The sequence below is a fragment of the Xyrauchen texanus genome, chromosome 35, assembly GCF_025860055.1.
Source record: "Xyrauchen texanus isolate HMW12.3.18 chromosome 35, RBS_HiC_50CHRs, whole genome shotgun sequence".
In the NCBI taxonomy this organism is placed as follows: Eukaryota; Metazoa; Chordata; class Actinopteri; order Cypriniformes; family Catostomidae; genus Xyrauchen; species Xyrauchen texanus.
The window spans coordinates 37,610,053-37,623,703 of NC_068310.1; the positions used below are offsets into that span (position 1 = coordinate 37,610,053).

At 45.2% G+C, this 13,651-nt stretch overlaps 1 long non-coding RNA gene across 1 annotated transcript; it reads left to right on the forward strand.

Moving 5' to 3' along the window:
• The first annotated feature begins 3,194 nt into the window (after positions 1-3,194).
• LOC127629181 (uncharacterized) lies at positions 3,195-6,632 on the forward strand. The gene is made up of 3 exons (XR_007968749.1): positions 3,195-3,247; positions 3,617-3,800; positions 6,513-6,632. It is a non-coding gene; the product is annotated as an uncharacterized LOC127629181 (long non-coding RNA).
• The last annotated feature ends 7,019 nt before the right edge of the window (positions 6,633-13,651 follow it).

Here is a 13,651-nt window from a genome sequence, read left to right on the forward strand (position 1 = left end):
TGTGACAAATCTTGGTCTTACACATATTTCGAGACTTCTCAACCCATCTGGGAGGGACTATACATTTTTTCTCATCAGCCCATAATCATACGGTATGCTGTGAACATATATCTCAGCGAGTAAAGACGCTGACTACCACCCCTGGAGTCGTGAGTTTGAATCCAGGGTGTGCTGTGTGACTCCAGTCAGGTCTCCTAAGCAACCAAATTGGCCCGGTTGCTAGGGAGGGTAGAGTCACATGGGGTAACCTCCTCGTGGTCGCTATAATGTGGTTCTCGCTCTCGGTGGGGCGTGTGGTGAGTTGTGCGTGGATGCCGTGGAGAATAGCGTAAAGCCTCCACACGCGCTACGTCTCCACGGTAACACGCTCAACAAGTCACGTGATAAGATGCCCAGATTGACGGTCTCAATCTGCATGATCCCATTCCTTCCCACCTTCTCCAGGCCATCTCTCCATACTTTCTACCTGCACTCACACATAAAATTAACACATTACAGACCAGTCTCTCTCATCCCATTCATGGCGAAAACACTTGAAAGGGCAGTTTTCAAATCAGATCTCTGCCTATCTCTCACAGAACTGCTGGATGACAGTCAGGCTTCAGAAGTGGACACCACCGAGACTGGCCTGCTGTCTGTCACTGAGTCGCTGAGACAGGCGAGAGCTGGATCCAGATCATCAGTCCTGATACTACTGAACCTTTCTGCAACCTTTGACACAGTCAGCCATCAGATCCTACTCTCCACCCTCTCTGCTCTGGGCATCACAGGAACTGTGCTTGACTGGTTTAATTCCTATCTCTCAGGTAGGTCCTTCGAGGTAGCCTGGAGAGGCGAGGTGTCCAAGTCACATTAGCTACTTAATGGGGTACCTCAGGGCTCAGTGTTTGGGCCACTTCTCTTCTCTATATACACAACATCATTGGAACCCATGGGGGCAGCTGTGGCTCAGGTAGAGCGGGTCGGCTGCCAATCGCAGGGTTGGTGGTTTGATTCCCGGCCCACACGACTCCACATGCCGAAGTGTCCTTGGGCAAGACACTGAACCCCATGTTGCTCCCAATGGCAGACTAGGTGTATGAGTGTGTGTTTGAGTGTGTGTGTGTGTGTGAATGGGTGATTGGGACACAGTGTAAAGCGCTTTGGTATATAACTCTTACCACTGCTATCCAATGACAGACTGCTCTACTTGTCTTTCCAGCCCAACAGCACCACAGTGACTGCTTGAATCTCAGCCTGTTTGGCAGAAATCTTGGCCTGGATGAAGGAACACCACCAGCAACACAACCCAGCCAAGACTGAGCTCCTTGTCTTTCCAGCCAATCCTGATGTTGAACATCACCGTGCAGCTGGGTCCAACTACAGTAACGCCTTCCAAAATGGTCAGAAATCTAGGGTAACCAATGACAACAAGCTCAATTTCACAGACCACATCTCAAAGACAGTATCAGGAAGATAAGACCCTTCCTATCTGTACATGCCACACAACTGCTCATTCAGTCCCTTGTCATAACTAGACTGGACTACTGTAATGCTCTCATTGCAGGCCTTCCTGCATGTGCTATTAGACCTCTCCAAATGATCCAGAATGCAGCAGCACATCTGGTCTTTAATGAACCTAAGAGAGCACATGTTACACCCCTCCGTGTCTCTCTCCACTGGCTGCTGGTTCATGCACGTATCAAGTTCAAGGCTCTGAGGCTGCATACAGAACTGTCACTGGGTCAGCTTCAGCATACCTAAAAACATTTCTGCAGAGCTACATTCCCACTAGAAGCCTGCGATTGGCTAAGGAATGACGCCTTGTTGTATCAACACAAAGAGAACACTTTCCCGGACTTTCAATGTCATCGCACCACGTTGGTGGAATGACCTTCCCAACTCCACCCGTGAAGCTGACTCACTTTCTGTCTACAAAAAAATGGCTAAAAACACATCTTTTCCATGAGCACTTAACCAGAAAATAAAAAAACTGTAATCTGTCTTGAACACTACTATTCTGATGCTTGCGAAACTGTGTAATATATGGCACTTTTCGTACCACTTCCTCCTTAAGATGATTCGCTGACAATGTATTCCTCTTTTGTAAGCCGCTTTGGATTAAAGCATTTGAGAAGTGAGAGATGTCCGACTTGACTGCCAGTATTTCACTCCTCCCTTGACTGCAGCCGTCTACTCTCATCTACTTTCAAGGCGAGGCATTTGGCATCTCAAACAAGCCTAAGAACAAGAGTGGAGACTCTAAGACAAGATCAGGGAGAGACTCAATCAGTTTTATGTTCGATAATGACATCGATTCATTGAAAAAGTGAGCTTTACGTTACACGGTTCATCAGCATTCATGGAGTACACTGTGCTCACTGTGACATTGTGAATCACAGACGGGTGGAACGGAAAATAAACGAATCAGCCTTCAGATTCGCATTAATCAGACTGGTGACACACTGTATGCTTTCTGTCTTTCTTTAAATGTTTTGTCTCAGCTCAATGGCCTTTTCTTGCCATATCCTCCATGTTTACAGAAGAGCTGTTTGTTTCTCAAGTGCTTCTCATACTCGTTGTATTTTCTATCCTATTGCGTCTTGTAGCATGCCATCAAAACAAACACAAACAGGCTGAATGTGATCTAAATGACTGTGGAGTGAAAACATCCATATGCACAAGACGATGAAACGGTGCTCATAACATTTCCATTGAGCTTTATGTTCTTCTCTATTAATGAGCCAAGTTTTATAATTAACTAAGCTCTTCCCTTGGGAAAACAGAATGATAATCAGCTGCAATGGGTGTTAGTCTGCATGTATGACTGCGTGCAGGGGCGGATCTAGAAAAATATTTATGGGTTGGCGAGAGGGGGGCAGGAATTTTTGTGGGGTGGCAACATATGGCAGACTTATATATACATATATATATACTTAATTTAATCACATTTATCACAGTTTGATAAGAAATAGTATGTACACACTACAAAAGGGCACAGGCTGCTATTTACAAACTCATACAGACAAACTTAATCTCATGCAATCAATGTCTTGCATTTGAGGTTTCATGTGAAACAGTTCATATTAGGAATAAGTGACCATACAATGTGATCTCACTTAATAGGAGATAGAGGTATGATTGAATTGGGGGGTGGGGGGTTGGGGTGGTGTAAAGCACATAATTGGTAATCTGGTAATCAGAAGGTTGCTGGTTTGATCCCCACAGTCACCACCATTGTGTCCTTGAGTAAGACACTTAACTCCAGGTTGCTCCGGGGGGATTGTCCCTGTAATAAGTGCTCTGTATAATACATTGGTACTCAGGAGGTTGCTGGTTTGATCCCCACAGTCACCACCATTGTGTGCTTGAGTAAGACACTTAACTCCAGGTTGCTCCGGGGGGATTGTCCCTGTAATAAGTGCTCTGTATAATACATTGGTACTCAGGAGGTTGCTGGTTTGATCCCCACAGTCACCACCATTGTGTGCTTGAGTAAGACACTTAACTCCAGGTTGCTCCGGGGGGATTGTCCCTGTAATAAGTGCTCTGTATAATACATTGGTACTCAGGAGGTTGCTGGTTTGATCCCCACAGTCACCACCATTGTGTCCATGAGTAAGACACTTAACTCCAGGTTGCTCCGGGGGGATTGTCCCTGTAATAAGTGCTCTGTATAATACATTGGTACTCAGGAGGTTGCTGGTTTGATCCCCACAGTCACCACCATTGTGTCCTTGAGTAAGACACTTAACTCCAGGTTGCTCCGGGGGGATTGTCCCTGTAATAAGTGCTCTGTATAATACATTGGTACTCAGAAGGTTGCTGGTTTGATCCCCACAGTCACCACCATTGTGTCCTTGAGTAAGACACTTAACTCCAGGTTGCTCCGGGGGGATTGTCCCTGTAATAAGTGCACTGTAAGTCGCTTTGGATAAAAGCGTCTGCCAAATGCATAAATGTAAATGTAAATGATTGAAGTAAGGGCATTATCACCGGAAAGGCATTAAGTCTCTTGCTGCTCTGGCGCCATCTCGTGCTGCATTCAGTGCAGTCGGACATTGGAGATTCGCGCTCGTAAATTGTCAAATTGGCCATAACTTTTAAAGGGGTCATGACATGGTTTTTTTATTGTATTATTATGTTCCCTTAGGTGCAATTATAGTATTAATATATTTTTTTTTAAGAAAAACTTTTAAAATCTAGTGATTTATGACCTTTTCCCACCCTGTTTCTCATCCTCTGATTCAAACAGTCTGTTTTGGGGGCGTTTTCCATTTAAGACTTCAGTGTTAACGCCCACTGTTATGATTGGCTAACGTCAGTGCCTATGTATCAATTATTGACGCCCCCAGCCAGAACAATATGCAAGTAAACTAAGTAAAAACACTGTGATTATTCATAATGAATGAAATTGCGCTTTAAAAAGTAGTTTAAAGTTTAAAATAGATTACTTACAGTTTGCGTCGTCGTTGTTCCCAGAATAGTCGGCACGGACTTATCTTTGAGCAACAGTTTTCTGGCAAAGCCAGCATCATATTGAGATTTGTTCTCAAAACAGTCATCCTTAAAATGTACAGAACAAACGCTTAAGTTAACACTGCCGTGACTGGGACGTCCGCAAAAAATAAACTGCATCCATTTTTCCCTGACGTCTGGATCTTTCGGCAGCTTATTCAGAGGTTTTGTTTGACCACAGCCAGGAACAGCACATCTGTGTGGCATCGTAATTTTCCTGTGCACAAGTAGTCTCTGTCAGAGCTCGCTGTCCATCGACTGAACACTTGTGAGGCGCACGGCGATACTGAAATGAGCGTAGTTGTCTTGCGCTTAAAGCGTAGTTATCTTGTGCTGGAGGCGGTCATATGCAAACGCTGTTACGTCACTTCTAACCGTCACGTCACTTCTAACCATGAATCCAGAACGAGCTGTATTTTGAGCTTGATTAAATAAATGATTCGTTTAGAATGGGGAGGACGTCTTAAAATATTAAACTTGCAGGACGTTTTAATGATACAAAGACCTCTTATATACCAAAAGATCAAGGCAAATTTGGTTTCTCATGTCATGACCCCTTTAATTCTTTGCTGCGAACTGGGATGGCAGCAGGGGTGGCAAGGTATTCTTTTAGGGTGGTATTTGCCATCCTATGCCACCCCGGTAGATCCGCCCCTGATTGCGTGGCTTTAACCTTCAAACTGCCTTCAACACAACCGTAGCGGAGATCTGTTCTTAACACTGATCCAATAATTACCTCAAGGAACACAATATGAAGGCCACAGTTGTGTAGTGTGCTTGTGTGCGTCTCATATGGTCTGAGTCATTATGTTTGTTTCCTGTACCTTTATATAAACAATCAACCTCTCAGGCAGAACGAATGCAAACGATGCACAAAGAAAATCCCAAACTGCTCACAAACAGCTTTCCATCTCAGGGGCAATTGGATAACATTGGACTTTCAGGGGGCGCCGCAGCTTGCGTTCAGTGTTTAGTGTTGATGGCAGGGTTAAAGAATTGCAATTGCATCAGCCAAAAACACTGGAAGGCGCTGGAATAATGTGCATATCAGTGCTACAGTCATGACGAGCGCATTTGACATGCTCTTTATACTTCCTACTCGCATTGTTTCATGCAACCGGGTCTATAGAGAGTTACGACTGGGCACGCAAAGCACTTCACATTTCACTGCTGGAAACAAAACATGTTTTTGCATCATTTTATAACAATTTCAAAGTGTTTAAGATTAAAATACCAAACTCTAAACATTGTCTTCATGAGATTTCAACACAGGGCGGATTACCAAAGTAAACTTCTAAAGAAGCATTGAAAGATTGTAATTGCACGCTTTATGCTTTTCCAAATTAGAGTTTATATCTAAAGGGACAATACGGGGAGGACTTGGCATTTGCCTGATCAGAATGTGACAGAGAGAGTTAAAGACAAGCCTCAGGAAACACATCCTGAAAAAGATGTAAAACACCTGCTATTATACAAACTTCAGGATCTTGTCTAAGGACGTTTTTGCTGTGATGCCAGAAGTGACCAGAGGAACCAACTAAAGAAGTCTTTTGAAGACACATGGTACATTACAAACAGTTTACATGCCAAACTTCAATCCCACAGATTAAGACTGTGCATCTAAACGTCATCTTTAAGGGTTTTGGGTTATGGATATCTCCCTAATCAAACACAACTGATTCAACACATCAGCTCGTTAGTGAAGACTCAAGACCTGAATTGGGTGTGTCAGAAAAGGGAGATATACAAAATGTGCATTGTTGGGGGGCCTCCAGGAACAGGGTTGGGAACCACTGGCCTACAAACTAGATCACTGCATCAGAGAACACTACAAACACACCTATGAGTGGTGGTGGCATAGTGGGCTAAAGCACATCACTGGTAATCAGAAGGTTGCTGGTTTGATCCCCACAGTCACCACCATTGTGTCCTTGAGTAAGACACTTAACTCCAGGTTGCTCCGGGGGGAATGTCCCTGTAATAATTGCTCTGTATAACACATTGGTACTCAGAAGGTTGCTGGTTTGATCCCCACAGTCACCACCATTGTGTCCTTGAGTAAGACACTTAACTCCAGGTTGCTCCGGGGGGATTGTCCCTGTAATAAGTGCTCAGTATAATACATTGGTACTCAGAAGGTTGCTGGTTTGATCCCCACAGTCACCACCATTGTGTCCTTGAGTAAGACACTTAACTCCAGGTTGCTCCGGGGGGATTGTCCCTGTAATAAGTGCTCTGTATAATACATTGGTAATCAGAAGGTTGCTGGTTTGATCCCCACAGTCACCACCATTGTGTCCTTGAGTAAGACACTTAACTCCAGGTTGCTCCGGGGGGATTGTCCCTGTAATAAGTGCACTGTAAGTCTTTGGATAAAAGCATCTGCCAAATGCATAAATGTAAATGTAATTGTACAAAGGCATTGATTTCGGTTGGACATAAATGGCAAGACCAAGCATTTGTTGACCAATGGCCAATGAGAGTTTGCAGCCGCAGACCAGCTGTGCTGGTCATCACGTTAAACGCATCAAATGTCAAACGCTCCACCGAAATTGGTACCGACCTTCACAGACTGTTCTGGAATAGTGTACTATAACTTTCTAACAGATTTACGTTTTTTGCACAGCGGACCATAAAAAATCGGGAAAAATCCCATCGATTTTATTTGACGGAATGTTCAAACCGGCCAACGGAATGTTTGTTCATTCAAACTTCAACTATCAAAAATTCAAATGTAAACAAACACACAAAGGGCCTTTCCAAGATCTAACCGTGGTTGATAGATCAATGACTAAAAGCTTTCTAACATTTAACATCATTAACCAGCAAAGTACCATCATTGGACATAAACAATCTGCATTCCAGGATTTATTTTTTCATTTCATGGAAAACACGCCAAACGTTACTATCATATACATTACTGACATTAAACTTGAGCATTTGTTTGAAACCGGGAAAGTGTTGAATATAACTTTTGTAAATATGCTGACACACCGTACGACAAAATAATCATTTTGAGTTTAAATCCATTTAGCATATGCATTTATCCAAAGCGTTTGACAATGTATTTATCACAGGTTCAGTTCTCCAGTGAAATATCTTACCATCCTTAAAACAAGATAAATGTCCTTAAGAAGCAAATCTTTAGATATTAATTCTTGTTTACAGTGAAATCTAACAAAAAAGTGAGATTTATGTTTAAAGAAAGACAATTATTTTCTTGTGGGGTGAGTAAAATAATCTTGATTTAAAGGGAAAATACGTTTATTTTTCTTGCCCCATTGGCAAATGTTTTTTGGTTTTAAGCATAAACCTCCCAAAATATTAAGAAGCCAAATAGGTCTGTGTATCTCGGCGAGTATTGATGCTGACTATCACCGCTGGAGTTTGAATCCAGGGCGTGCTGAGTGACTCCAGTCAGGTCTCCTTAGCAACCAAATTGGCCCGGTTGCTAGGGAGGGTAGAGTCACATGGGGTAACCAAATTGGGACGGTTGCTAGGGAAGGTAGAGTCACATGGGGTAACCAAATTGGCCGGATGTTAGGGAGGGTAGAGTCACATGGGGTAACCAAATTGGGATGGTTGCTAGGGAGGGTAGAGTCACATGGGGTAACCAAATTGTCCCGGTTGCTAGGGAGGGTAGAGTCACATGGGGTAACCAAATTGTCCCGGTTGCTAGGGAGGGTAGAGTCACATGGGGTAACCAAATTGGCCCGGTTGCTAGGGAGGGTAGAGTCACATAGGGTAACCAAATTGGCCCGGTTGCTAGGGAGGGTAGAGTCACATAGGGTAACCAAATTGGGCCAGTTGCTAGGGAGGGTAGAGTCACATAGGGTAACCAAATTGTCCCGGTTGCTAGGGAGGGTAGAGTCACATGGGGTAACCAAATTGGCCCGGTTGCTAGGGAGGGTAGAGTCACATAGGGTAACCAAATTGGCCCGGTTGCTAGGGAGGGTAGAGTCACATAGGGTAACCAAATTGGGCCAGTTGCTAGGGAGGGTAGAGTCACATAGGGTAACCAAATTGGGCCGGTTGCTAGGGAGGGTAGAGTCACATGGGGTAACCTCCTCGTGGTGGTGATTAGTGGTTCTCTCAATGGGGCGTGTGGTGAGTTGTGTGTGGTGAGTGGAGAGTAGCATGAGTCTCCACATGCTGTGAGTCTCCGCGATGTCATGCACAACGAGTCACGTGATCAGATGCGCCGATTGACGGTCTCACATGCGGAGGCAACTGAGACTCGTCCTCCACCACCCGGATTGAGACAAGTAACCGCACCACCACGAGATGCTGAGACTGATATCCTGTTCTGAGGGGACACGGGTCTCAGGACTAGATTTCTATCGTCCTGCAGCATTATTCACATATTCCATGTGCTCATACTTTATGCTCCATGTATACCACGGTAATGAGACCTCCGCAGTTCCAAGCAAACACCTCTCTCAGCATGTTCTTAAAAATCCATCATCCAGCATTACGGTAAACCCTGCAAATGTTGAGGCTGCCTAGAGACGCAAGTCATATTTACACTGTAATTTCAGGAAGGAGTGAAAGAAACTAGCAGAGAAATGGAGAAAATGACAGACGTGACTTTTGCCAGCATTCTTCTCTCTGGTTTATATTGACGTCAGACCTCCAGCGATTCAGAGACTGTGGCAGGAGATGTTTTTATGAGCTCTGATTGGCTTCGAACAGTGTGTTTGGAAGCTCATTATTTCATAACTCTTGGTTTTATATCTGGTGTCAGTGATTATAATGGAATGTAACACAACAGTAATGAAGAACATTTCTGAACAACAGAATCAAACTGAATATGAGCTAGTAATGGTTTCTGAGGGGGAAAATCCCTATGGCCAGAAACATACTTTATACTAGTTACACATTATAAGCATGTGATACTTTTGTACATCTTTACATGTGTAATTGTGGCGGTAACAAACCAAACCAAAAGTCCTCAGTGGGGAGAAAAAACCAGATGTTAAACCAGATGTGTTATTATTCAGGTAGCTAGTTACATGTTGACAGTTTAACTAACTTGATCAGCAAGATTCTCTTTCAACAGTTTCTTCATGACAGCAGTTGACCAGAAAGATAAAACTGGCAGAAGACTGTTAACTCTAATGGCCACTATAGCACCCCTTGTGGGCACGCTGATAATGTAACACATATTTGTGCAGCCGTAGAGTATGTTTTAGGCCTAAAGCCGCCTTGCATAGTCTCATTTCTCCCCCTAGTGGCGATCGTAATGAACTGTCACTTTGGGGGGAACGCACCTGCGAATGGTGATGTCAGAGCTATATTTACAACCAGCCAATCAGTCAAAGTAGCTGGCATCTAGAGCAGTGTATCCCAACCATTGTCCCGCACACTAGTGTGCCGTGAAAGATTGTTTAGTGTGCCATGGAAAATTATCAAATTCCACAAAGTAAATAAATGCATGAAAAAATATGTATTACAGGTATGCTAGCTCCTCACCTTTCGGAAAAAATTCGCCATTTTGTAACCATAATTGGTCACGTTTGTGATTGTGAAGAGCAATGATTAATGTACAAAAGTGATATTTATACGTGTAAAGGGTCATCACATGACTCGCGTCAGCGCTGCAGAATACATTGAAGTCTATGAAGCGAGTGATATTTATACGTGTAAAGGGTCATCACATGACTCGCGTCAGCGCTGCAGAACACATTGAAGTCTATGAAGCGAGTGATATTTATACGAGTAAAGGGTCATCACATGACTCGTGTCAGCGCTGCAGAATACATTGAAGTCTATGAAGGGAGTGATATTTATACGTGTAAAGGGTCATCACATGACTCGGCCAGCTTGCAGAATACATTGAAGTCTATGAAGTGAGTGATATTTATACGTGTAAAGGGTCATCACATGACTCGCGTCAGTGCTGCAGAATACATTGAAGTCTATGAAGTGAGTGATATTTATACGAGTAAAGGGTCATCACATGACTCGTGTCAGCGCTGCAGAATACATTGAAGTCTATGAAGCGAGTGATATTTATACGTGTAAAGGGTCATCACATGACTCGCGTCAGCGCTGCAGAATACATTGAAGTCTATGAAGTGAGTGATATTTATACGAGTAAAGGGTCATCACATGACTCGCGTCAGCGCTGCAGAATACATTGAAGTCTATGAAGTGAGTGATATTTATACGTGTAAAGGGTCATCACATGACTCGCGTCAGCGCTGCAGAATACATTGAAGTCTATGAAGTGACGTCACACCAAAGTGTTTGTAGAGCGGAGGAGGGCGGGGCCGGGTGACGATGGTTCGAGAGACAGAGAGAATGAATGTCGTTCAGTTTATTATTAAAACAATTATTTATATTGTATAGCCGGTTCTCGCCTCCTCCTTTCCCTTAACCTGCTTTACACTGGTGCCGAAACCCGGGAAGGAGGAGGGATGCCTGTAGCAGAGTCCTCGGCACTGCCGTCCACCCAGGGGAGCGCCACTGCCATCCGCCGGGGGACAGAGTAGCCTAACCGCCCAGACGCGGGGACCGGCCACCGTCCGTGAGGCGAGTGGGGACTGGACTCCCTGTCCACCTGGAGCAATGGAGGAGGGGGCAGAGGAGTGTCCTGCCGTCCCCCAGATATGCGGAGGGGTCGAGAGGACCGCCGTCCACGAGGGGAGAAGGGAAGTGACTCCCCGACCGCCTGGAGCGGTAGGGCCGCTGCCAGGGGCAGAGGAGAGTTCCCACGGGTCATCGAGAACACGGAGGGGCATTCTGTCCGCTGGGGTCGTTCTGACTTCGGTCTGCCCGGGAGGAGCGGCTGCCGTCTGCCTGAGAGGGTGGAGGAGTGATTGGGCCATGTGACAAATTGCAAACATTACAAGTAAACACGCTACTGAGACGGACAGAAAACATGGACAAGTTCTTGAAAAGGAAGAATATTGAGGCCTATGTGGGATAGTGGTGTGCTGTAGAATGTTTTAGTCGTAAAAAGTGTGTCATGCCAGAATAAGGTTGGGAAACACTGTTCTAGAGCAATGTTTATGACAAAAAAACAAAAAACATTGATATTTCTCTGTAAAGAGATAAAAGGGAAAGGAGGAGGCGAGAAACGGCTTGATATTATAAATAATATTTAATAATAAACTGAATCAAAAGACAAACACTCACACTGGTGTCGGACAGCTGTCCGTAACTCTCTCTCTCTGTTGCACTGCCATCTCCAGTCGGCCCTTATCCCTCGAGCTAATCAGCCCAATTAGGGGCCGGGTATGGGGAATCATGAACCGGCCCCGCCCTCCACCCTGCTACATTCCTCCCCTGTTCTCTCAGGCCAGGGAGCCCTTGCCACTTGGATCAGGGAGGGGACAAGGGGAGGGAAACAAAAAGAAATGTGGCACCTACATGCCGTGACGGCGATTGTGCCAAATTAACAAAACATTTAAAAAGAGAGGCAAAGGCTATCACGCAGTGGAAGTGAGAAAGGAGAGAGAGAAAAAACACGTACTCGCCGGTTCTCCGATATGCCGTAGCTTGGTCCTCGGCCATTCCTCCACTCCTCCACCCTCTAATGGACGACAGCTGTGTCTCCCCGGGTAGATCGGAGGCGGGTCTTCCGGCCCCTGGTGGATGGAACGCCCCACCTCGTTTTTGGTGGACGGTAGGGGTCTCCCCCGCCCCTGGCAGTGGTTCCCGCTCCAGGCGGTTGGTTAGGAGCCCCTCCTCCCATCGCGGTCAGTAGCCGTTCCTCCGCTTCCAGGCAGCCGAGCTCCTCCGTACTCCAGCGAATGGATGCGGCTGCTCCGTTGGGGTGGATGGTAGTGGCGAGGACTCTACTACGGCGCATCCATCCTCCTTCCCGGGCTTCAGCACCAGTGTAAAGGGATTGAGGGAAAGGAGGCGAGAACCGGCTTGTTAATATAAATAATATTTAATAATATCCTGAATCAAAAAACAAACACAGCACAGGTGTCGGACAGCTGTCCGTAACTCTCTCTGCCGCACAGCCGTCTCCGGTTGGGCTAATCAGCCCAATTAGGGGCCGGGTGTGCAGAATCACGACCCAGCCCCACCCACCGACTCTGCTACATTCTCACTTTGAATGGAACACAATGGAACACAAATATTTCAATGCATCCGAAGAGGTCACTACAACCCCTAGCGCCACCTATGAGCTTAAGAATTAACTGCAGCCACTGGCATGACGTTTGCATGCGCCGTCTGTTCAGTATTAGGATGCTGTCTAAGTATGCAGCTCAGTAGGGTTTGGAACGGAGCTCAGAGATGACCCTGGCCCCTTCAGTAATGCTGCAGTCAGAGCAGTTTAGAGTTATGAAAACTATGTCCTCTTTATTTTCATTCCCTCGACTCACACAGCTGGTTTGAATAGAGGCAAAACCGCAGGGTCACGATCTGTCAGAACAAGAACAAACAATCTAACTGCAGGCTAATTCACGGCTGTACTGCCATCAGCTCCAATTAGACAACTACACAAACATCACACCTTTAAAACGGCAAAGCCCAGGTGATGTGTGTGCTCGACAAATGCGATTTGCACTCATTGTTTGGACACATGGCTTATATTTCTGCCGAGGATAGAGTCGTGGTTAAACTGCACTCATTGACAGCTGAGAGACGCTCTCAGAATCGGATAACTTTAATGCTAGCGAGCACTGATATGATTTATAACCCTGATGACCAATAGGATTCTAATAAACCCAAATTCCACTTTCATTCTAAAACAATAACTAAAGGTCACACTGAAAGCTTAAACGCCACAGCAAGAATGCTTTTTCACATATTTGACCCAAGGTGTGTCATCTTAAGTTGCATAACCGGAGTTCAGAATAACACAAGAAAGTCGTGCGGGTTTGGACTTTCATGAGTGTGAGTGAATGAGAGAGTTTTAATTTCTGGGTGAACTGCTCTTTTCATTCTTACGAGGGTTAAGAGTGATTCGGCAGCGGTTCTCTCTGTATCTCGGCCGCTGATCCTGATGTCAGCGCTGAGGCCTGGAGCTCTGCTCTGTGTTTGGTAAACATTTCTGTAGAAACCGCTGCCATCAGAATGTGGCCACAGAAACTGCCAAAATGAATACAAGGTTAATGACTCTGTTTGGCAGCAGCCTGCGAGTGATTGATCGAAAGTAGAGACCTCTGGTGTACTTTACGCATTTAATGCGAAC